Consider the following 24,277-nt stretch of genomic DNA (forward strand, 5'->3'; position numbering starts at 1 on the left):
GCTCTGGCTTTAAAGACAGCTGGCCAGAGTGCTTGATGATTCTGGCTTAGATTACATTACAATGGCATAGTCAAATGTACCAGAGTGCGGTGCATCATCAAGAGAACTTTCTTGACTTTTCATCTTCTTTTTAGCTGTTCCAAGTGCTCAGAAATGTGGTGCATGGTGTCTTTTTGCATGACTGCTAATGAGGAAAGCCTTTGGCATGACATAATGCTCCCAAAACCCCTGAGGGTCAGTGTAGAAACAATTGCTCTGGGGTCCGGCTGGACTGTTTGACCTACATGGTGAAGCACTGACTGCCAAGGGTGTGCCTTGCTGCAATTTCTCTCTGCCAAACATGCATGTGGTGTGCATGGGTTTAGCTTTCTCTGAAACAGAAGTTTTGGTATATGTTGGAAATGACACTGGACTTGTAGTCAGAAGCTTTGGGTTTAAATCCCAGTTCTATTACTTATTTACTTGTTTGAACAAATCCCTTCAACTCTTGGAATCCCTTAGTCTCCCCTTTTGTATTATGAGAATGCTTAAAAAAGGATTTACTTCATAAAATTTTATGTGGCTAAATTAATTTTTAAAATCTGTTAGAACAGAAACACTCTTTTAAGGTATTTAATCACTTCTTCTTTGTGATCCAAAACAGGATCTCAGTCCAGTAAATTGAGAGTTAATGGCAGGTCTTCAAACAGTTGCTTCACCTTTATCCCTCTTCCCTCCCTCCCACTGGGATTCTCCATGAAAAATTAAATATGGAATTTTAATGTTAACCTTTATTCAAGCACATGCACTTATAGAAACACATACAAAGAATACACATACATAGGTATTTATGGCCAGAATTTTCTCCATCACCCCTGCACCTATATCAAAGTTTTAAAAAAGTGGAAACCACCTCATTTTTAGGGGAAAAAAAAAGGTGGATTCTTGTTGATTACTGAGCTTTCTTAACTAGACATTAAGAAACTCAGAATTCTAGCCTCCTAAGCAGGTCTAGCAACATTTATTTTCTCATTTGGATTCTTCACCTCTTTAGAGGGTATGTTTACATTCTTGTGGTCTTACTGTTGCACTCTTAGCTAATTCTAGATTAGATTTCTCAGCTGATGATGACTTCTAGAGACTGGAAGTGAAGTAGCAGGAAACTCACCCTGACAGCCTCCCTTCTACAGATACTTCTACAGATCTCCAAAGTGCATGTATATCTCAGAGTCCAGAATTTGCAGAAGCATTCCTTAAGATGTTCCTGGCTGTATCCCAACCACTAGGTTCTTGACTGCCCCTCTACCCCACACTCATCCACAAGATTTGTGAAAGCTGTAGTAGCCAGTCCTTGTTGTAGGAAGGGAGAAGGGAAGTGAATGGAGATCTGGTCACATACTCTTTTAGAAGGGTTTCTAATACCTATTTAGTGTCATTCCCATATATATACAAAATCTATTATTGCTACTGACATGAATCTACCATTAAATTTCCCAAAGCAATGGACTGACCTTACCAATTAACAGGGTCCTACTATGCAGTTATCTGATGTTCACCAAGAAAGGTCACATGTATTTGATCTTTAGAAAAAAATATAGGTAGGATTTCTAAACCATTAGATATTAAAACACACACACAGAGCTAGGGGTGCTACAATAATAGAAACCATAGTCTATCAGCAAAGGTCAAGAAAAGAGGGAAAAAAAGTAAGAAGAAAACCATATGATAAAATAGCAAGCATAAGATAAACATATAACAATAAATGTGACTAGGTTAAATTCCTATGTTAAAATCAGTGACTCTCAGATTGATTAAAAAGATAATCCAGCTAAATGCTGTCTTTAGGAATCTTTGTATACCAAAATTACACAGAAAGGCAGAAAATAAAGGGATAGGTTGGTGAAGTCTAACTAACAAAACAAAAATAGGGATAGTAATATTAATTCTAAAAAGTGTGGGATTCAATGTAAAAAGAAATATTGAACGAGACATAAAAGAATAGATATAAATCAAACAAGATTCAATAACAATGAAACTTTATGTACTGAACATTTAGCACTGAATTAAATTAAAATTTGTTAAAAATACAAGCAAAATAATGCAAATAAAAATAAATTAAAAAATTTAAAGCGTAAATAAACTTTTCCATAATCATAGTGGGAGACTTTAACAAAATACTTTCAGAATTTTATCAAGTAAATAAAATTAAGTAGGAACAGAAGATTTGAATAACATAGTTATTATTATTAACCTAACTCAACAAATAGGAAGTATACACAGTTTTTTTAAAAGACCATGGATCATTTTCAAAAATTGATGAACTACTACACCACAAAGAAACTTAAACTAACCAAAAAGTAGACATATAACAATAACATAGCATTGAAAGTTACACAAGATGGCTCCTGCCCCTACCTCCATCCAAGCACTTGGAAACTAAGATATGGTCCTTTTAAATAATTCTTGGATCAAAAAGGAAATCACTACTGCAACTATAGACTATTTTAAAATTAACAATGAAAATACAGTGCACTGAATTATGGGGATTGTACTAAAAATATAGTTAGATAAAAAGTTAAGGCTTTTATTTAAAGGACTGAAAAGAAAATAAGCTTAGAATTTAAGAAGCTAATAAATGAAAAACAAAATTAAACAACAAAGTAGGGGGAGGGAAATTATGATGTTAAATTATTTACCTTTATGAGAAAAATTGTGAATTTTTTCCAATAAAAAAATTTGATTGGCAGTTAGGCAAAAGTTCAGAGTTAACAGGAAAGCTGCTGGAATGAGACTGGAAAGCTGAGTTAATGGGCTAAAAGACACTGTCCCTGTCCTCACTGTCACTTAGGTTTGGCTGAGGTGAAAAGCATGTGCAAAAAATAATTAGAGAACAAGACTGTATTCAATAAAGTGCCCGTTTGTGAGTTATAGATGGTAAACCATCTATAGCAAAGAGAAGCATTAGGCTCTGAGTCTCTGGCTTCAAACTTATCAAGGGCCTCTGGGTGGTTATTTAGCTCCTCTGACGTGGCTACTTATCTGTGAAGTGGGGATCACAGTACCCACCTCAAAGGATTGCCGTGAGAATTAAAGTACACTGGGCCCTCTGTATCCACCGAAGTGGAACCTCGGATACACAGGGCTGACTGTAAGGGACTTGAGCATCCGTGGATTTTGGTGTGTGTGTGTTGTGGGGGGGGGTCCTGGTACCAATCCCCTGCAGATACCAAGGGACAACTCCGTGCATGTGGTAAGGGCTGCCAAAAAAAGTCAGTGTGGCATCTCTTCCAATCTCTTCTGGATGCTGGTGAGATGGTTAGGGCACAGTCAGTATGTTAGTATATTTTACACAGGAGTAGGACACGTAATGATGTTTAGAGTACCCAAGTTCTATCTGCCTGGGTGAAAAGACTGGGCATTTTATCTGTGACTGTCTTGAAATATGCCCGTGGTGATTAGATAAACAAGTCTCTGTCCATTAAAAGAAAAAAATCTATAAAGCATGACACTCCCAAAGCAGCGGCAGTTCATGAGTTTCTGGCCACAGAGAAAGAAATGACCAGTTTTGCCATTATGTAGTCAGATGGCTTCCCCAGGTAGGAAAGGGGGGGACCAAGGAGTCCTTCCTGATCTGCTTCTGACCAGTAAGCACTTTTAGTCCTCATGTGTAAGAGTGAGACATCATTCTTGCAACCATTTAGTGTCGGCATTAGGCTCCTCAGGCATGATGATGGATTCTGAGATCTTGAAAAAGTGACCTGGTAAACATAAAAGGAATCAGATAGTAAACCCATAAAAAATTGAAGAGAATTTAATGCTTGATGAGCATATGTGGTTTGAGGTAAAGTTAGAATGTGGCTGGGAGTAGGTAAAAATCTGCAGATGCTACACATCAAACCACTTTAGTCAAAATATTTGTTCAGTGGGGGAAAAATATCAGTGAAAGTAGTTAAATGACGTCTACGGTCCAAACAAGAATTAATCGTCTACTCTACTTCCTCCATTCCCAAGACACCATCAGCTGTAAGGTGTACCATCAACTTTATGACAGGTGAGGAGGCGGGGGCAAGGACATGGTATTAAATGTATACTTTGGTTCCAGAAATGTTAGAATATGAAGGCAAAAAGCACTATCAACACAAACATGCATCTTGGAATTAAGGAAATGCAGAATTTCACACAGTTGATGTTTTGGTGTTTTCTTGCTGGTAGAGGATAGGACTAATTTTATAAAAACAACTTATAAAATGTTCACTAATACATGGGGCAGAACTAATGACAACTGAAGGCAAATTTAAGTTTTCTCAGGCCCATAGATTTATTTTCTTTTATTCTCTTGTCAAGACAAAATAAGCCATGGACCGTTGGGGCGGTACTATACGTGATAAGCGTGGAACATATTTTAGTGCCAGAAAATAATGAAATGCTCAAAAACAAAAACCAAGACACAAAATATTGGTGGGAGAATGTCAAAGGAGCACAGGAGCCAACTGAAAGAGGTCTCACCAGTCAAAGGTAGAACAATTTGAGCAACACAATTAGTAAAATAGTGTTGAATTAGAACCCAAAGTATAAAATGAATACCTATGAGGCCATACTCATGTAAATAAACGGTTGAAAACATTGTTGAATGGGGAGAAGAGATAAATCTTCCGTGAAGAAGAATTCAAAATAATTTATATAGATACTCCACCCTCAAGCTTTTCCTTCCAAAGTGTATGGTATGGAAGCGGGTAAGGAGCAACCTTCCAGTGGAGAAACCTGACAAACACCACCTCGGGTGATCAAGGCCAACGTCAATAGTATTAAATTATGTTGATAGTATATGTGCTTGATCTGATGTGATTAAAATGGCAGTTTACCTCTGTGGTCTTCCTCCAAACAGCCCATCATCCCAGTATCATGAGAAAGATCCCCATTGTGGGACATTCTACAAAATACCTAACCAGTACTCAGAACTGTCAAGGTCATCAAAACCAGGGAAAGTCTAAGAAACTGTCACAGCCAAGAGGAGTCTAAGGAGACTTGATGACTAAACGTAATATGGTGTCCTGGATGGGATCCTGGAACAGATGAAGGACATTGGGGGAAAAAATTAAGGAAATCTAAATAACCTATGGCCTTTAGTTGATGATAATGTGTCAATATTGGGTTTCTTAATTATTTATCTATCATATTAAATGTAAGATTTTAATAGTGGGGAGATTGGATACAGAATGTGTGGGAACCTTACTATCTTCTTGATTTTTCTATAATTACAACTGTTCTAAAAGATAAAGTCTATTAAAATTCTTTTAATGCCTAAACAGAAAGAAAAAAAAAATTCATGCACAGGAGGCCAGATTCTAGAGTTTAAAAGGAAGTTATAAGGCATTTTGTTGAGACCTTTAAAAATTCCACACAGAGCATGGCTGCAGCAGAACATATGTAACTGCTTAGCTGAAAAAAATGGAACTGGCAGCTGAGCCCAGAATGTGACACTTCTGAATAAATTTAAATGGACTCATTATTATTTATCATCGATGGAGTATTTTGTTTTTCCAAGATGGCAAAGTTCTACCATTATTCCTATTTTAAAGCGAATGCCGTGCTTTCAGCCATCTTGACTCACTCAACTGGCTAATCTAACTGTACAGTTCAATCAGAAAACCAGCCATCAACTGTCAAAATGGTAAAAACAGTTATGCATGTTTTCAAAGCCAGAAATGTAATTATGTGGTGAGACTTCAGGGTTTTAGTGTTCTCCAGGATTCTGACTCCCGGGGTTCGTTCCCTTACTCGGTAGAAACTCACATGGAAAAATTCTTTGAGGGAATTATAGGGTAATATTTTCAAGACTTGGAACAGTGAGCTTGTCTACGGTTACCTTCCTAAAAAACAACTAAAAAATGCCTTTAAAAGCATTTTTTAAAAAAAGAATTGTGCCAGCGTAGCCAAATAGAGGCAACGTTGGGGTTTCTGCACTGAGTCAAGTTGCACAAACTGCAGAATATTCCCCTCTGTCCACGACATCGTTTTACTCCCACATACCACTTCCTACATCCACAAATTCCAGTGTGTTGGACCTCCAGAGAGCTAGAGGAATTATAAAAGGAAAGAGGCGGGTACTGACCACAGGGACAAGTAAGCTAGAATGGCAGCCCTGGACTTCTCGCTTGGTCCTGCCTCAGCTCTTCTCCAGGCCTCCCCGCTCCAGGCCTCTCCCAGGTGCTCTTGCCAGGCCAGCATCAGGGTCCCCCGGGGCCAGGGCTCACGGGCCGCCAGGACCCCCCCACCATCCCACAGGAAGACAAAGTCAGCCCTTTCAGGGGAAACCAAAAGGCTGGCATATTTTGGAGACCAGCAGGGGGGAGGTATGTGCTAGTTATTTAGCCCTGGGAGGCAGGGAGTACTGGGGCTTTGTTTGCCGAGCCCAGAATTAGGGCACACAGTCCGTCAGCAGGACTAGCTAGACGGGATGTGAACTTGAGACTGTGCCCGGAAACTCAGGGTGAGTGGCCCCTGTCGCTGCAGGGTGCAGAACCACGAGCCAGGCCCTGGGTGTGCTCCTCCGGGCTGGTGCCCTCCAGAGAGCGTCCTGGGGACACCCTGGGTGCAGCACCACGGCCGCCCTTCCTCAGCAGTTCCCAGGGCAGTAGCACCAAGGCCTGCCTGTCCTGGTGATAGGACAGCGCCTAAGCCCCAGTGAGCTCAGACGCCCCTACCCCAAGATGGGCAGCCTGGGGCCCAAGAGTCTCTGTCTCTCCCTTTCTCCCCCTCCCTCCTTGTGGAGTCAGAAGAGCCAGGAGCCCGGATACTACTGTCCCCGGCCCCCCACCCCCTTTGCTTCTCTCCTCTTTACCTGAGCCCTAGGGATGCCTGAAGCCAGCTGGGGACCCCTGCGAGGACACAGCATTTCTTCAGACACAGGATTACCCCAGCGTGAAGCAGGCAGGGAGATGGTCTTATCACATGCCTCTGACGGCTCCTTGAACGAGTCAGAGAAGGTGCAGTAAGGAAGTATAATGTCACATGCCACACTTACAGGAAGCTGGCCAGAAGACAGAGGGGGAACTTGAGAACCTGGGTCATTTCAGCGGATTAAAACAACACAGGTTAGTGCCTTTTTTTTCCTCCCCCTGAAAAATCTTTCATAGCCATTCTAAAATACCTAACTGGTTCTCTTTCCTTAAACCGTCTTTAACTCTTTGCAATGTGGAGAAATTGCTCCGGCTTTGGATGTAAGAGCCAGGGCGTAGCTGGTAGCCACATGTTATTAGAGGAACCAGCAGCAAGCCATTATTATGAAAATGAAATTCTCAGAACCTCCCGCTTCCCTATTCAGAACTTCTGTACCCTAAAAAACAAACCTTCAGATGGTCATTAAATTACTTATTTCATGGAATCCAGCTAAGCCTCTCCTCGAGTTTACCTATTAGCGTACATTGGGACACATCATTTTGTGTTTGGAGGCAGACGCTGGGTGCTCAAAGGGCGGTAGAAAGTGCAGCAATAGTGTGTGGACAAACTCGCTGCAAGGCTGCATGCAAAAGTTTGCTGTTTTTATGCACTTTTTGCCTGGCAGAACGAATCTTTTGGCTTGTGTTTCCTGTTAAAATAATTTCTTGTATCTTTATAAATTCTTAAGTTCCCTTTTCTTTTATATATTTTTTTCTGCCCTCTTCCTTTCTGTGTTCTTTTTTTTTGCAATTTTCCTTCTTTTATTAACAGAAAATGGGAGTAGAGGGGTGTGGGCAGTTTGAACGTGGGATGAGGAAGTCCCCTGCCTCCCCCTGCCCCAGGGTTTCAGAGCACAGCCTGGGGCTGTCATGTGCAGGGTGTATAGAAGCCATGAGGTCTGTCACTAGAGCTTTGTGTCTTCAGCTTGTTCTTCCTCTAGAAGGGAAGATTTGAGGAGTCTAGAAAAGAGCCCAAGAGATGGTCAAAGCATTGGAAATTAGAGCCCAGAAACAGCTAAAGGGCCCAAGATTATTCATCCTGTGGTCCTCGAGGGACAGTTTAATAAAGAAGTTCAGTAAAAGGCTCTTACACAACGGCCTGCCGCTTTCAGACCTGTATGACAAAGGAAAGTGTCTCAAATCTGAGTGAGAGGAAGGAAGTCACCACCTTCTTGGGCTGTCGTTAAGCACTAAAACAGGTTAGCCAGAGAGGTTGCCGAGCTTTTTTTCTGGGCCATTTGAAAACAAACTAGCCTTCTTCTGTGACTGTTCACGTGTTAACAGAGGCAGGGAGAGAAAGGCAGAGAAGAGCCCAGGTTTGGGAGCTTCTTGTTTCCTTCTCTTCATTCCAAAGTGTACTACGAAGTGTCTGTGCTGGAAAACAGAACGACAGTGGGGTGAGGGGTTAGTGGACCCGTGTGTTTGTTTATTCCAAAGTGTACTACGAAGTGTCTGTGCTGGAAAACAGAACGACAGTGGGGTGAGGGGTTAGTGGACCCGTGTGTTGTTTATGTCCCAGTACTGCAAAATAACCAAAACTGTGAGGCAAGAGGAAAAACATCATTGTTGATGATGTCCTCAGATTGCCACATTTATTTCATGTTTTGCTACCACGTTATGCAAGAAGATGGAGAGGAAGCTGACAGACTATGGGAGGATTCTAAGTTGGAGTTCTCAGCCCAAGTGGTTTCAGAAACCCTGCACTAGCTCTGACTGAGGCAGCCCACGTTTCCACTGGGGCTCGGAGCTGGAGGGGAGATTGGACTTTATTTGATGTTTGGAGCCCTTTGCACAAATAAATGCCTGGAGGAGACACATGGAGGAGCACTGCAGTGGAAAGGTCTCTTGCACGTGGTACCAGGAGCTCTCCTGAGCACCAGAAAGAGGCTTACAACTTAGCCATGGCTGGACATCCCTAGAAGGAGCTCTTCTTTCGGTTTTGTTTTGATTTTTAATTGGTCCTAGAGGTTTGTTGATCAGGGAGTTTTGTATTCTGCTAATCTGCTGCTCATAGCAGAAAAGGGCTTTTTATTTTGTTAAATACTTTCCAGATGGACCTGACATCTTTTTTCTTGGAGTGCATCCTTCCAAAAGCTGTTTCCCTTTCTCCTGGGGGAATCTGTTCTCTCCCCAGCCATTTCTCCAGCTTCCTACCGTCACTGTGCTCCTTTGTGTTTGAGATGCAAGAGAAGGTTTATAAAGTGTCATTATTATGCAGTGCCTTTGATCCCCCAATCTGGAAGTGGTTCCGGAAAAGAAAAAAGACAAAAAGAAGAGGTCTCAGAATGGCAGAAGGTGGTAGATCGTGTTGGATGGTGGAGAACACCTGGAATATTAATCTCACGTGTAATTCTTAGACAGGAAGTACTGCCAGTTCAGTGTGAAGGTCAAAAGTAGAAAGAGAGAAGTGGTCATCTCTTATCTGGAGAAAAGATGCTGAATTTTATGGGGAGGGACTGCATGGGCATGTTACTGAATTCTCTAAATAAGAAGAGGAAGGGGGCTTCCCTGGTGGCGCAGTGGTTGAGAATCTGCCTGCTAAGGCAGGGGACAGGGGGTCGAGCCCTGGTCTGGGAAGATCCCACATGCCACGGAGCAACTAGGCCCGTGAACCATGGCCGCTGAGCCTGCGCGTCCGGAGCCTGCGCTCCGCAACAAGAGAGGCCGCGATAGTGAGAGGCCCGCGTACCGCGATGAAGAGTGGCCCCCGCTTGCCGCAACTAGAGAAAGCCCTCTCACAGAAACGAAGACCCAACACAGAAAAATAAATTAATTAATTAATAAACAACTTTGAGGAACTAATTCATATTAAGCAAACACAGAGGAACCTGATTTATACACCAGAATGCCAATTTACAATATTAATTTAAAAAAAAAAAAAAAAAAAAAGAAGAGGAAGGGGGTTGACTTCACATATCCCTCCTCTCCTGGACCCTGACATTTAGGCAGGCCTCTTTTCCCCAGAATCCCAGATAATGCAGAGTAGCACTTCAGAATCGGCATCCACAGATGTTTGGGTGGCCTGAGTTTCAGAGGAGTGTAATGGTGAGATATTCAAAATATTCATGTTAGTGGAGAGAAAGAAAATAAAAAATAAAACTCCGATGAGTGCAACCATGTAGTTGAATTTATCCTCGGCCGTCTTTCTGAGTTGGCATCAGCGAGTCTGTAGGCCAGCCCTCTGGGCCTCTCAGAGAGAAGTTCCTGGGTGTGTCTGAGGTGTTATTGTTAACATCACTAGCATACTGGGAGCCAGAGATTTGGTGTTTTCAACTGTGGTAAAATACACATAAAATTTACCACCTTAACTATTAAATGTGTGGTTCAGTAGCGTTAAATATATTCACGTTGTTGTAAAACTCCAGAACGTTTTCATTTTGTGAAATGGAAACTCGATAGCCATGAAACAACAACTCTCCACTTGCCCTCCCCCAGCCCCTGGCAACCACATTCTACTTTCCGTTTCTATGAGATTGACTACTCTAGGTACTTCATGTAAGTGGAAGCATACAGTACTTGTCTTCTTGTGACTACTTTATTTCACGTTGCATAATGTCCTCAGGGTTCATCCATGGTATAGCGTGTGTCAGAATCTCCTTCCTTTTGGAGGCTGAATAATAGTCCATTATACGTATAGACCACATTTTCTTCATCCATTCATCTGTGGATGACATTTGCATTGCTTCCACCTTTGGCTTTTGTCACTAATGCTGCTGTGAACATGGGTGTCCAAATACCTCTGTGAGACCCTGCTTTCAATTCTTCTGTATATATATCCAAAAGCGGTATTGGTAGATCATATGGTAGTTCTATTTTTAATTTTTTGAGGAATTGCCATACTGTTTTCCATAGCAGCTATACCCTTTTACATTCCCACCAACACTGCCCAAGGGTTTCATTTGCTCCACAACCTAGCTAATAACGTGTTGTTTTCTGTTTGTTTGGTTTTTTTGTTGTTGTTTTTTTGGTTTTTTTTTTTTGTGGTGTGCGGGCCTCTCACTGTTGTGGCCTCTCCCGTTGCGGAGCACAGGCTCCGGACGCGCAGGCTCTGCGGCATGTGGGATCTTCCCAGACCGGGGCACGAACCCGTGTCCCCTGCATCGGCAGGCGGACTCTCAACCACTTGCGCCACCAGGGAAGCCCTGTTTGGATTTTTAATAGCAGCCATCCTGATGGATGTAAGATGATATAGTTCTGATTTGCATTTTTCTAACAATTAGTGATATTGAGCATCTTTTTATATGCTTGTTGTTGTTTGTATATCTTCTTTAGAGAAATGTCAGTTCAAGTCCCTTGCCCATTTTTTAATGAGATTATTTGGTTTTTTGTTGTTGAGTTTTAAGGGTTCTTTATGTATTCTAAATATTTAGGGAACTGTAGATTTTTAAAGTATTGTATGTGCAGGTTCTAATGTTCACATTACCTACTAGGAACCAGCTGCCTCCTGTGACCTACACCCTTGGGAAAGAGCATGAGTTTCAATAATATGGTTTTTTTTCCCCAACAGTATGATTTTTATCCTAACTCTGGAGTGCTATACAAAATCTCAGTCATTTTCAGCTTATAAGCGGTTTGGTTTTTGAGAACTGACAAAGGTGAAGAGAAGGAAAAGAAAGGGAAGAGCTTGGGGTAATGCTTTTTATTCCTTCTTTAATTTATACTTTTTCAGCTATGTAAACGTCAGGAGAAAGCTTTATCCTCAATTCTGTTGACTAAAACTAGACTCTGTGCAAGAAGAAATATACTTTCTGAGAATCATCCAGTAATTATGTCTTCTTATACCACCCTCCCTCCAAACCCACAGACTTGAATTCACCTCAGATTATGAAACCATTATCATTTTCCTTCATGAATGCCTCAAGCAAAATGCATTTAGCTTCTGAGTAGTAAGGACCCAAAGAGGACTTGGTCTGCTGTCCCAGGAAAAGGAGCAAGAAAGGCGGGACTCTTCTGGAGCTGTGGCCAGGGGGTTTGTGTAGATTTCAGATTTTCAGGAAGGAACTGGTAGGGAAGATGTGATGGACAGGCGGGCACAGTGCTGTGGTAGGGCTGCTTTTGCTGGAGGTGCTGCTTCTAAATGGAGTATCATCGTGGTTAGGGAAGGGATTGCCTGTGTGCCCGACTGATTCTTCACTCTACCGTTTCAATTTCCCTCCACTTCCTCATCAGTTACAAAGTTGGTGCTGTTTCAACCCCCCCCCCCAAAAAAAGCCTTAGTGTCCCTCCTCTCCTCTCCCACACCCCCCCCCCCAAAAAGCAAGCTATCAGGAAATGACAAGAACAGTAACATGTATTTGTTTGTTGATGAAAGGACAGAGAAAGCTTTGTCTTGAAAAGAATAAGAATAAACTGGGAAAATATGAGTCCTGGAGGCGGAACCCTGTTATGATGCAACAAACCGACAAACTTCAGAGGCACCTCTTCCTAGTGTACATGACATCCTACGCCAGTGCGACCCGGAGGTATTCATACAACACCAACATTGTAATTTCTCCATACTAATTCGAAGTTACTGCTTTGAGACTGTCAGACTAGCTAGATACTTACCAGAATGTCTGTTTTTGATACTTTCTGGTATGAATTAGGCTAGCTTTCTGCTTTTGTTTGTGCCTGTGTTTAAATAATATGTCATATTTTAGGTTCACTCATTGTATTGGTTTGTAATCCTAGTGTGACTTAAAAAGAGAGACTTTTTTTTTTTTATAGTAGGATACATGTTTGCACACATGCATGTACCCACCCCTCCTAAAAATTCTTTAGGGCATATGCTTCCTCAGTTAAAAGTCATTAGATGATATCTTGGCACCTACAATTATTTAGAATATGCTGCTAACTTCAGGCTAGGCAGTTATTCATGTATTATACCTATAGATGCGTTTGGAGGGTCTGCTAGTGAATTGCTCTTCTTTCAATAAATCACTGACTTATTAAGTGGTGGTTTGGAGCATCTTTGATTTCCAGGATGGCTACGGAAAGATTTGGTCTTCCTTAAAGGCTTTAGAGACCTGTAGAATGATCCTGGCTCCTGGAAACTGGGTGTGGGACCAGTAGCGGGGCTGCCCAATACCTCACCAGCTTGCTACGCAGACAGATGCGCAGAGAGAGCTGCTAAAGGACAGGAGTTGGCGTTCCAGCTCCGCCCTCTCACTGTGGTGTGACTTCGTAGGAAAGTCCCAGTTCCAGAAGCCATTTAACCAACTGAACATTCTTGATGGGCTGCCACCAGGGCTTCGCCTAAAAGCTCTTTCAAAGCAAACAACATGTGCCTTCACTCTTTCTCTCCTTCCCTTTGCGTTCCCCCTTCCTGCCCATCATCTCCTGAAAACTGAGACCAGAACTCACCTGCGCAGACAACTTGTTTCCTCCCCCAGCCCCGCCTCTAACCTTTGTATTCCATTTCCTCAGAGCATTTAATACCCTTCCCTGCAAAACAGGGACAAATCAAGGCTGATGAGCATAGTTGCCACAATGAAAGTGTTTGTGTGGTTTTTCATAGGAAAAATAATTGGGGGGGGAGGGTGGGGGGAATAATGTTATTATGAGATAGATCCTGATGAATATGGAAGGGTGGATAGTTTCCTTTTTTAAAGCTTTTTTTAAGGATTCGTAAGGAGGTAGCAGTAGGGGAAAGGGAATTGAAAAGGCCAGAGGATAATTTGCTCTAAAAGACAAAATAGTTAGGTTATTCAAAAACTATTTTTTTCTCCTACTTCGGTGCCAGGAACATCTGGCCTTGGGAAAAGTTTCGGAAACAGGGTTTCAGATGCTGTTGTCATTATTTAAAACTTAAAGAGGTAGGTAAAAAATAGAACTCTGGGTTTTTAGAAATAGAAGGGATCTTCAAGTGTTCAGTCCCCTCATTTTTACTTTTTTAATTAATTTTTTTTGGCTGCATTGGGTCTTCGTTGCTGCACATGGGCTTTCTGTAGTTGTGGTGAGCAGAGGCTACTCTTCGTTGCAGTGCAGAAGCTTCTCATTGCGGTGGCTTTTCTTGTTGCAGAGCACGGGCTCTAGGCATGTGGGCTTGAGTAGCTGTGGCACACAGGCTCAGTAGTTGTGGCTCACGGGCTCTAGAGCACAGGCTCAGTAGTTGTGGCTCACGGGCTTAGTTGCTCCGCGGCATGTGGGATCTTCCCGGACCGGGACTTGAACCCATGTCCCCTGCATTGGCAGGTGGATTCTTAACCACTGCGCCACCAGGGAAACCCTCCCCTCATTTTTAGATTTGGAAACTGAGGCCCCGAAAGTTTAGGTGATTCGTCTTGGCCAAAAGAGCTAATTAGTGAGAGTGGTGACCATCAGTCACGGCTCCTGGCTCCAGCACGGGCTGCAATGTTGAGCGCTCCCAAGGGCTTGGACTCTGGATGTTCTACCCCTCTGGGACCTACAGAGGCCAGACCCATGCCTAAGAGGGGCAGGCCAAGCGACTGAGGAGCTTATGAGCTCACAGAACTCCAGCCAAGTGACCTCTGTTTCTGGAAGGTGGCACAGCAATATGGGTGTAACCTTACCAGGAGACACCTAATCCGTCCTACCTGGAGAAAGTTTGTGTGCAGTGAACGGTGATGGTCCCCTTGGAGCAAAGAAGACGACAGCCCAGAAAGGAAAAATTCCCAGCAGTTGCCCAGGATTGGCCAGTAAAAGAGACCCTCAATCTCGCGGACATGACTGTGGATTGAGAGGGCTGTCCGTTGAGCAGTGTGGCTGAAGATCAGGCCCAGATTAAGTAGCCTTTCCAGTGACCATGGCCCAGATTAAACAGCCTTCAAGAGGCTTACCCATCCTTAGCCCTGATTCCAAGATCCCTGAACCACCTTCTGAACATTCAATCAGTTTCCTTGCTACCACTGTCTCAGAAGAGTATATTCTGGGCAATGGCCATGGTCACTGGAAAGAAATGCCATCATTTGTGAATTCTGGTGTGCCGGGGAGCCTCTCGTGAATTTGTAAGATGGGTCGGTCATTCTGAGTCTGATCCCTCTGACTCCCAGATAAAAAGGAGATTTGGGGACCTCTATGGCGAAGTCCCTGTGCTGCAAGTGTGGTGATCTACCCCTCCCCGGGAATGCCACTCGACAGGGTCTTTCCTGGGCAAGCAGCATCCTTTCCTCAGTGTCAGTCCTACTTCTTTGTCACTCCTCTTTAAAATGCCACAGCATTATGAAAAGAAGAAAATGGGGCTTCCCTGGTGGCGCAGTGGTTGAGAGTCCACCTGCCGATGCAGGGGACACGGGTTCGTGCCCCGGTCCGGGAGGATCCCACATGCCGCGGAGCGGCTGGGCCCGTGAGCCATGGCCGCTGAGCCTGAGCGTCCGGAGCCTGTGCTCCGCAGCAGGAGAAGCCACAACAGTGAGAGGCCCGCGTACTGCAAAAAAGGAAAAAAAGAAGAAAATGAAATATAATATGTGGGTCCTGCATTTGGACATCACAAGCCCCTTTTTGGACTCTTGATATCTTATGGGGTCTTTTTTCTGCCCTTTGGGGGGCATTTTCCCTTAATTCAGAAATATTTACTGAGCCCCTTCCATGTAGATCTTAAATTCTAGGTGGGGGATGTGGACAATAACAATAACCCTAATAAAATAGTACGTCATGTGGTATAGGACAAGGTTAAAAGTAGCGAGGACTGTGGAAGGAGTGCACAGGGTAGGAAGAGTGGCAAGGCAGGGGTGGGTGTGTGGATTTAAGTGGGGCAGGTAGGGTGATTGTCACGGAGAAGGTGGCATTTGAGTGAAGACTTGGAAGAGGTGAGAGAATTCGCCTTGCAGTTACTGGGGAAAAGGCACAGGGGCCTTGAGGCAGGAGCAAGCCTGGCATATTGAAGGAATAAGGAGGAGCTGGTGTGACCAGGCAGAGTAAGTGAGGAGGAGGGAAGTAGGGGGAAGTCCTGGAGGGCCTTGTAGGCCCTTGTAGGACTCTGGCTTGGGAGATCAGCTCGGTGCTCTGTGACCACCTAGAGGGGTGGGATAGGGAGGGTGGGAGGGAGGCTCAAGAGGGAGGAGATATGGGGATGTATGTATATGTATAGCTGATTCACTTTGTTATACAGCAGAAACTAACGCACCATTGTAAAGCAATTATACTCCAATAAAGATGTAAAAAAAAGAATATCCCGCTGAGTGAGGTTTACGTTAGAACGTATTGCCACAATTATTTTGAGACTTTATGGCTCTGAATTTGAAAACATAAAAAAAGGAAGAGTGAGAGGGAGCTTTGGGATCCCTTTGAGCCATGGAGAGACGACGATCTGGCTTTGTTCTTTAAAGGATGCCTCTGGCTACTGTATTGAGAGTACCGTACAGGAGAGTAAGAGTTGAAGAGAGAGACTATTCCAGTACTCTGGTGAGAGATGAGGGTGCCTTGGGCCAGGGTGGCAGCACTAGAGGTGACGGTGAGGAGTAATCAGGGCCTGTTTTTTTTTTTTTAATTGAAGTTTCATTGATCTACAATGTTGTGTTAGTTTCGGGTGTACAGCAAAGTTCATGTTCTTTTCCATTATGGTTTATTACAGGATATTGAATATAGTTACCTGTGCTATAAGATAGGACCTTGTTGTTTATCCATTCTATATATAATAGTTTGCACCTGCTAGTACCAAACTCCCCATCCAACCCTCCCCTGCCCCTCCCCCCTTGGCAACCACAAGTCTATTCTCTATGTCTGTGAGTCTGTTTTGTAGATATGTTCATTTGTGTTGTATTTAAGATTCCACATATAAGTGATAGCATGTGGTATTTGTCCTTCTCTCTCTGACTTACTTCACTTAGTATGATAATCTCTAGGTCCATCCATGTTGCTACAAATGGCATTTTTTCTTTTTACATCTTTACTGGAGTATAATTGCTTTACAATGGTCTGTTAGTTTCTGCTTTATAACAAAGTGAATCAGTTATACATATACATATGTTCCCATATCTCTTCCCTCTTGCGTCTCCCTCCCTCCCACCCTCCCTATCCCACCCCTCTAGGTGGTCACAAAGCACCGAGCTGATCTCCCTGTGCTATGCGGCTGCCTCCCACTAGCTATCCATTTTACGCTTGGTAGTGTATATATGTCCACGCCACTCTCTCACTTTGTCACAGCTTACCCTTCCCCCTCCCCATATCCTCAAGTCCATTCTCTAGTAGGTCTGTGTCTTTATTCCTGTCTTACCCCTAGGTTCTTCATGACATTTTTTTTCCCTTACATTCCATATATATGTGTTAGCATACGGTATTTGTCTTTCTCTTTCTGACTTACTTCACTCTGTATGACAGACTCTAGGTCCATCCACCTCATTACAAATAGCTCAATTTCGTTTCTTTTTATGGCTGAGTAATATTCCATTGTATGTATGTGCCACATCTTCTTTATCCATTCATCTGATGATGGACACTTAGGTTGCTTCCATGTCCTGGCTATTGTAAATAGAGGTGCAATGAACATTTTGGTGCATGTCTCTTTTTGAATTATGGTTTTCTCAGGGTATATGCCCAGTAGTGGGATTGCTGGGTCATATGGTAGTTCTATTTGTAGTTTTTTAAGGAACCTCCATACTGTTCTCCATAGTGGCTGTACCAATTCACATTCCCACCAGCAGTGCAAGAGTGTTCCCTTTTCTCCACACCCTCTCTCTTTTCATCTTTTAATGTTTATATTATCTTGATTCGAAATTGCATTTATTGTGATTGAAACAAATGTTAGCTAGTTATACGAATATTAATGAATTAATGTATGTTAGCTGTTTTCCTGGTTTTAAAAGGAGGTATGTTAACTTTATTCAGTAGGGAGAACGCTGAGTTCTTATAGGTTGGATCTAAGTCTGTGCCAAACCTATTGAATACATTTGACCTCTAAATTTGCCCTTTGTCTGCTTTTTAGTCAGCTTGAGTGAACAAAAAAGACCTATTTAAGAAATACTTAAATTGGTACACTGGAGTAACACTGGAAGTTCCTACCCCAAACAGAGACTAGAAGTTTTTGTTCTCAATCTTGTGCTCAGTTTATAAGAGTATCTATCAGTTTTGTCTTTGTCTCGTTAAGACCCTCGACCAGCCTACAAGACAGGCTCTGTGTGAGCCCCATTTACAGAAGTTTCTACATTGCCTCAGAGGGGAAGTGACTGGGCTGCAGTCCCCTGAGCCGGAATTCAGACCCAGGGCTACCTGTAGCCAAAGCCTCCCCTCCTCTGTTTACCAGAAGCAAGAGCAAAGTAGACCAACCAGAGCATTTTAGCAAAATAATATAGACCAAGAGGCACTGCAGAATGTCCTCTTTTATGAAAAAGTGAAACGTGAGCTCCATTCAGGAATTTCGGGTAGTTGCTAAACCAGTCCTTGAAATGAGAGGGTACACGAAAAAAGTCTCTTTTTTCATCGCTGCCCCGTACGGTGGTGGGGCTGCTTGGGTGGTGTGATGCCTGTGGACTGCGAACATGCCCCTCCTTCAGACTTACAGGAAACACCCAGCCCTCTCTTGCGTAGAAGTTCCTCGGTGCCAGCTGGCAGCAGCTGTCCAGGCTGCTCCTAGAAGGTGCCTGGGAGCTGGGAGACTGCAGCCAGCCAGCCCTGAGAAGACATGAGCAGGGGCTTCTGAGAGCCTTGGAAGTGGTCCAGGACCTAGAGGCACTGACCTCAGCTCCAGGCGCAGAGAGAAGGGCTGGGCTCTGTCCCCACAGTACCAGCCAGACAGAGTGCCGAAGGGCAATAGGGTCAGCTTCCACACTGGAACCCTCCATGGGGACCCTTGGGAGGAGCAGCCCCCCACTGCAGCAGAAGATATTCAGACTGTTAGCACTGGTGCAGCCGCACTGGTTACTAAAATACCGAGATGCTTCAAAACCCGTTGGTGACTCCTCACCAACCTCAGTCACCCGAGTACACCCCCAGCACCCCTGAGACCTCTCTCATATTTCAGCAACTAAGGATTAATGCCTAGCACAGCAAGGGGTGCCCCAGGACCCTGCTCCAGCATCAGACATTGTTTGGATTGGTTATTGCCTGTGCCTTATTGGTTGTTAAATATTTTGAATATAACTCCTGTCTCACCCCCAATACAATGGAACACCTAGGCATTTCTGTGAGCAGGCGATGACGAGTTTTGATTGGGGTCCAGGAGGGCAAAATTGAAACTATAATTGTGTACAAAGGTCACTGGTTCTCTGCTCTGGGCCTGTCGTTAGCATCCCAGGCTATTCTTCACCATCTAGAAGGAAAATACCTGCAATGGCTGTGGCTGGAAAGGTCATAAGCAGAGGTCAGGCAGGGCCCTTAGAAATATAATTTTGATTCATGTTTTCAGAGGGCCCCACGTTTAAGAAGATCGGATTTTTTAGGAATACAACATCTCTCCTCTATTCGCTTTCTACTCCGATCCTACCTGTCATTAGAAAAATGGTTATCCCTTTGAAACATGACTTGTTTGTCCCAGTAGATCAGTTTCTCCTCCTGCCCAGAGGAGGTGAAAGTTTCACTATAAGCCGAGCTCCACTAATCCTGATTTATTAGTGCCCAACACTTGCTTTTTGCAGCTGTGGGAACAGTTTTCAAAGTTTTCAAAGTCGATTTATTTCTGAGTTGGACTAGCAGTACCACAAGGTTAAGAAAAAAAAAAAAGGATTCTTTCACAAACATGGTAAATGCCCACACAGGGTGGTTCCAGGGGTATGTGAGGAGTCGTCGTGCCCATCCACAAAGCATCAGACTGATTTTCAGGTGGTGCGAGGTATGCTGAGTTCTTTAACACAAGGGGGTTTAAGCTGAAGTCTGTGAACATAATACACCTTTATTTTCACGAACCTCTAACTGAAAATTTGCATGTCCTACAAGTATGAATGTAGCCAACAAACTGCAGTAGTTTTAGCAGCACTTGTGACATCATCACCAATAGAGGTCATTGATATTTTACATCATTACCTGGTAGGCAGCTTCTAAGATAGCCCCCAAGGGTCCCCACCTCCTGGAATTCACACCCTTATTTAAATCCCTCCCCTTCACGTGGGCTAGATTTAGTGATTCATTTATATTGAACAGGATGCAGCAGAGAGGATGGGATATCACTTCTGAGATTTAATTATAAAAGACTATGGTTTCCATCTTGGGGGCTTTCTGTCACTCTGTTGCTTTACTGTGAGGGAAGCCAACTACCATGTTCTGAACTACCCCACAGACCCACATGGCACAGAATAGAGGGAGGCTTTGACCAATAGCCAGTGAGGAACTGAGTCCTGCCAACATGTGAGTGAGCTTGCAAGCGGGTTCTCCCCTAGCTATCATGTATGCTAGAAAAAATATCTAACAACACACGAAATCCATGGTTTCATGGACCTAGTCACTTAGGATGACACTAAATTATGTATTCAGATTTTTTAAGGTTAGTTGAATTAAATAAAAATATTAAGTAAATGATATCATTTGGGTGGTATGCAGCCATCCCAGAATTATGAAGTCGGTTTGCAAATGTTTGACGTTTGGGAACCACTGCCTTAGGAAACTTATTGGGAGACCAGACACATATACAGATTAAGAGATAACCAGTTCAAGTTCAGGTGGATCTGAGTTCAATCAGATTGCTTCCCAGATGTTTGATAACCTAATAAGTAACGTTTAGAGGGGTAATCCCTATCCTTCACCCCTTTCAACCTTCCGTCACATGTGACGCTGCCCCTTTGCCACTGCCTCTCAGAGCACGAGAAGGGGGTGGTGGGTAGTGATCTGGGGGGCTCAACAGGCTCCTCATTGTTCTCTCATCTGTAAAATTAAGTTCTGTTTAATTTAATTCCACAAATTCCAAGGCCTAGAGAAACGTCATGTTGGTGCCTAAATCACCCTTGTGGTTCACCATCTAGTCCTGCATATAGTCCCCTTGAAATGTCGCTGATCGGAATTGATATGGGCTGGGCTGTAGGTGTAAAGGATACATAGGATATGAAGATTTAGTATGAAAAGATGACTGTAAAATATCTCATTAGTGATCTTTATATTGATTCATTTTGAAATGATATTTTAGATATACGGGGTTAAATAAAACACTCTTAAAGTGAATTTCACCTGTCACTGTTTTTCACGTGTCTACTAGAAAACTGTAAATTGTGTATATGGCTGGCATATTTCTAACGGGCAGTGCTGCCTGCAGGTGAGGGGAAGCACGCAAGTGTACGTGGGGGGATGTTGGAGTGGGAGGGGTGGTTAGCCCCGTGCTGCTTATGCTGACCTGTGACCTGTGCTTGTCCCTCCCTGACCTCCAGATTGTATTTCCATTTGCTTTCTGGGTATACCTGATATCTCGCCAGGTCTCAAGGTCAATGCGAGCAAATGCCTTCCCTCTAGAACCTGGACCTCCTCCTGCCTTCCCCACCTCATTAGTGGCACCCCGTCTAATCAATCTCTGTGTCATGTTATTTCTCAAATAACATTCAGCATTACTCGATTCCATGTCCTCTTTTATGTTTCCTCTGCCTCTTCCCTGAATTATACCTTCAAAGCCTGTGGGCTGGACTAGTGCAGATAAGGTCTCCTGCCTTCCAAGACTCCAGCCCTTCCCCTCGCTGCCATCAGAGTGAGCTGATAAAGCACAGCTTTGACCGTGGCACCACTGCTTAAACGTCTTTCATGGGCCAGGCACCTCCAGTTTGGGAGTCCAAATTCCTGAACACTGCCCGACCCCAGAATGCCTTTCCAGCCTCATCTCCCCAGGCCGCCATGTTTCGGCCGCATCTGACCAGCAGCCTTACTCTCTCACTGCCTGGGAGGCTCCTCTCCTCCTCTGCTCAGTAGACTGCTTTCAAGTACAGGCACAGCTCCTGGCCAGCTCCTGTGTGAAGCCTTCCACATCCATCGCTCTGCCACCAGCACAGCACCCGTGCACTCCTGTCACCACCCAGTCACGTGGACTATGATTGTTTGCTCACGTCTTCCTGCCCACCCCCCCCCAAGAATGAACCCCTCGTTTCTTACCTTGGGACACTTCCCCCCCTGCTACCCCAACACCTAGCACAGCCCCTGGCCACAGTATCTTTTTAGTGAATGTTGGTCAGATGAGAAGGTAATATAGATCAATGCTGAATATTTTAATGCTTGCGGGGGAAAAAAATCTTATTATAGATTTAAACAAGGATCTTAAGAACAGAGTAGTACTTAGATGTGAGCTTTTGCTTTTGTCCATAAAACAAGTTATTCTGACTTGATGTCAAAGATAAAATAGAATTTAGATCAGTAATGGTTTCCTTTTCAAATATTGTATGCTGTTTTTTTCCTTTATACTTTCACTCTGTTGCTTCTGTTAGGTTGTCAACCTGTTCTAAAGAAATGACTCATGGGGCAAGACAACTAGATTCTAGTTCTAACTCGAATACATTGCCCAGGTCCCTAACCTCTCTGAGCTTTGGTTACCTTATTTATAAACCAAAACAGTTTATTCACTGATCCCTAAAGTGATTTCCATTTATAAAATTCGACAGCATTTTAAGGCTCCAGGGGCTTGAAGTTGGGGACTGGTGATCATAGGCTTATTTTACTCTTGTTCGTAAGTGGCTCTTCTGAAATTTACTTTGGAGCATAGAGTTTCAATATATACTCTGTTCTGACCCATTGAAGAAACCAAATTAAGCTATAGCTTTTCTAAAACTGTAACATTCAGCGTTGGCAAGAGTACGGTGAATGGGGCATTCCTTTATGATGCCAGAGGAAATGGGAGCCTTCCCAATGTGTGTATGCACTGTGTATCAGGAGAGTTTAAATTATTCAAACTGTTTGATCCAATACTTCTGTTTCTATAATTTATTCTATTGCATAATCCTAGCTGAGCACAAGAATCTGTATATAATGATATTGATATTGGCGCACTTATAAAAAGAAAGTAAGAGATAACTAGATGACCAGCAATAGAAGAATGTTAAATAAATTTTGATATAGGATATCATGCAGTCATTAAAAATCAAAAATTGGTTTCCAAACTTACATACATCACAATCCTAATTTTAAGACATTTCATGTATGTATAAAGACCAGAAGGAAATAATCCGAAAAGTTAACAAATGTATATTTCTACCCAGTAGGATTATAGGTAATTGATCTTCTTTAAACTTATTTATGTTCACCAGTTTGCACGGTAGACTTTGGAATTTGGGGAAGACAATTACTTAAAATGTATTAAAGGCCTGTCGATGCAGAGCAGGGTGGTGGTTGCTGTAGGGTTCGACAGGTGAGACAGTGTGACACCCGGCGTCTGGGAGCACCCACCTTGCAAGTGCTACAGACATATATGAACATCGTTTAGCGGCGATGGGGCCCGTACCATGAACAAGTGGCCGACCCTGAGCTTCGGTAGGACAGAGAAAGGGCCGTGGTTCGTACTCCTGAGATGCTGCTCTGCAGTGTCTGGGGGGAACGTGGCAGCCCCACCTACAGGCACATATTCTTTCTGAGCGAGTCCCAGCCAGCATGAGCATAACTGTTGCCCTCCCCACAGCCTCTCTCTGACCCGGAATCCTAGGAAGGGAAGACCTCTGAAACTTAGGAAGGACGTTTGAAATCCTAGGAGGGAAGCCATCTTCAACACGTCTGTTTTTGTTCTGGTGATTTATTTTTCATTTTTTTTTGTTGAAGTATAGTTGATTTACAATATTATGTTAGTTTCAGGTGTACAGCAAAGTGATTCAGTTATACATATGTGTATATATATTCTTTTTCAGATTCTTTTCCATTATAGGTTATTACAAGATATTTTCCCTGTGCTATACAGTAGGTCCTTGTTGGTTATCTATTTTATATATAGTAGTTTGTATATGGTAATCCCAAACTCCTAATTTATCTCTCCCCCACCCCCGCTCCCCCATCCCCTTTGGTAACCATAAGTTTGTTTTCTGCTTCTGTGAGTCTATTTCTGTTTTGTAAATAAGTTCATTTGCATCATTTTTTTAGATTCCACATATAAGTGATATCATATGATATCTGTCTTTCTCTGTCTGACTTTACTTAATATGGTATGATAACCTCTGGGTCCATCCATGTTGCTGCAAATGGCATTATTTCATTCTCTTTTATGGCTGAGTAATATTCCATTGTATATATGTACCACATCTTCTTTCCATTCATCTGTCAGTGGACACTTAGGTTGCTTCCAGGTCTTGGCTATTGTAAATAGTGCTGCTGTGAACATTGGGGTGCATGTATCTTTTCAAATTAGAGTTTTCCCCAGATATATGCCCAGGAGTGGGATTGCAAGATTATATGGTAACTCTATTTTTAGTTTTTTAAGGATTGGTGATTTTTTTTTTTTTTTTTTTTTTGCGGTACGTGGGCCTCTCACTGTTGTGGCCTCTCCCGTTGCGGAGCACAGGCTCCGGACGTGCAGGCTCAGCAGCCATGGCTCACGGGCCCAG

The 24,277-nt window shown here is 43.2% G+C and overlaps 1 protein-coding gene across 3 annotated transcripts in view; it reads left to right on the top strand.

Moving 5' to 3' along the window:
- WIPF1 (WAS/WASL interacting protein family member 1) overlaps positions 1-24,277 on the top strand; it is a 112,906-nt gene that overhangs the window by 34,831 nt on the left and 53,798 nt on the right. Inside the window, exon 1 of one of the 3 annotated variants that reach the window (XM_070045955.1) lies at positions 6,958-7,073. The exons of the other annotated variants lie outside the window; for them this stretch is intronic. The gene's annotated coding sequence lies outside the window, so the exon portion shown is untranslated. Of the gene's footprint in view, positions 1-6,957; positions 7,074-24,277 lie in introns of those variants that run through there. 3 annotated transcript variants of the gene reach the window in all.

Source organism: Globicephala melas, chromosome 7 (genome assembly GCF_963455315.2).
Source record: "Globicephala melas chromosome 7, mGloMel1.2, whole genome shotgun sequence".
NCBI classification, from domain to species: domain Eukaryota; kingdom Metazoa; phylum Chordata; class Mammalia; order Artiodactyla; family Delphinidae; genus Globicephala; species Globicephala melas.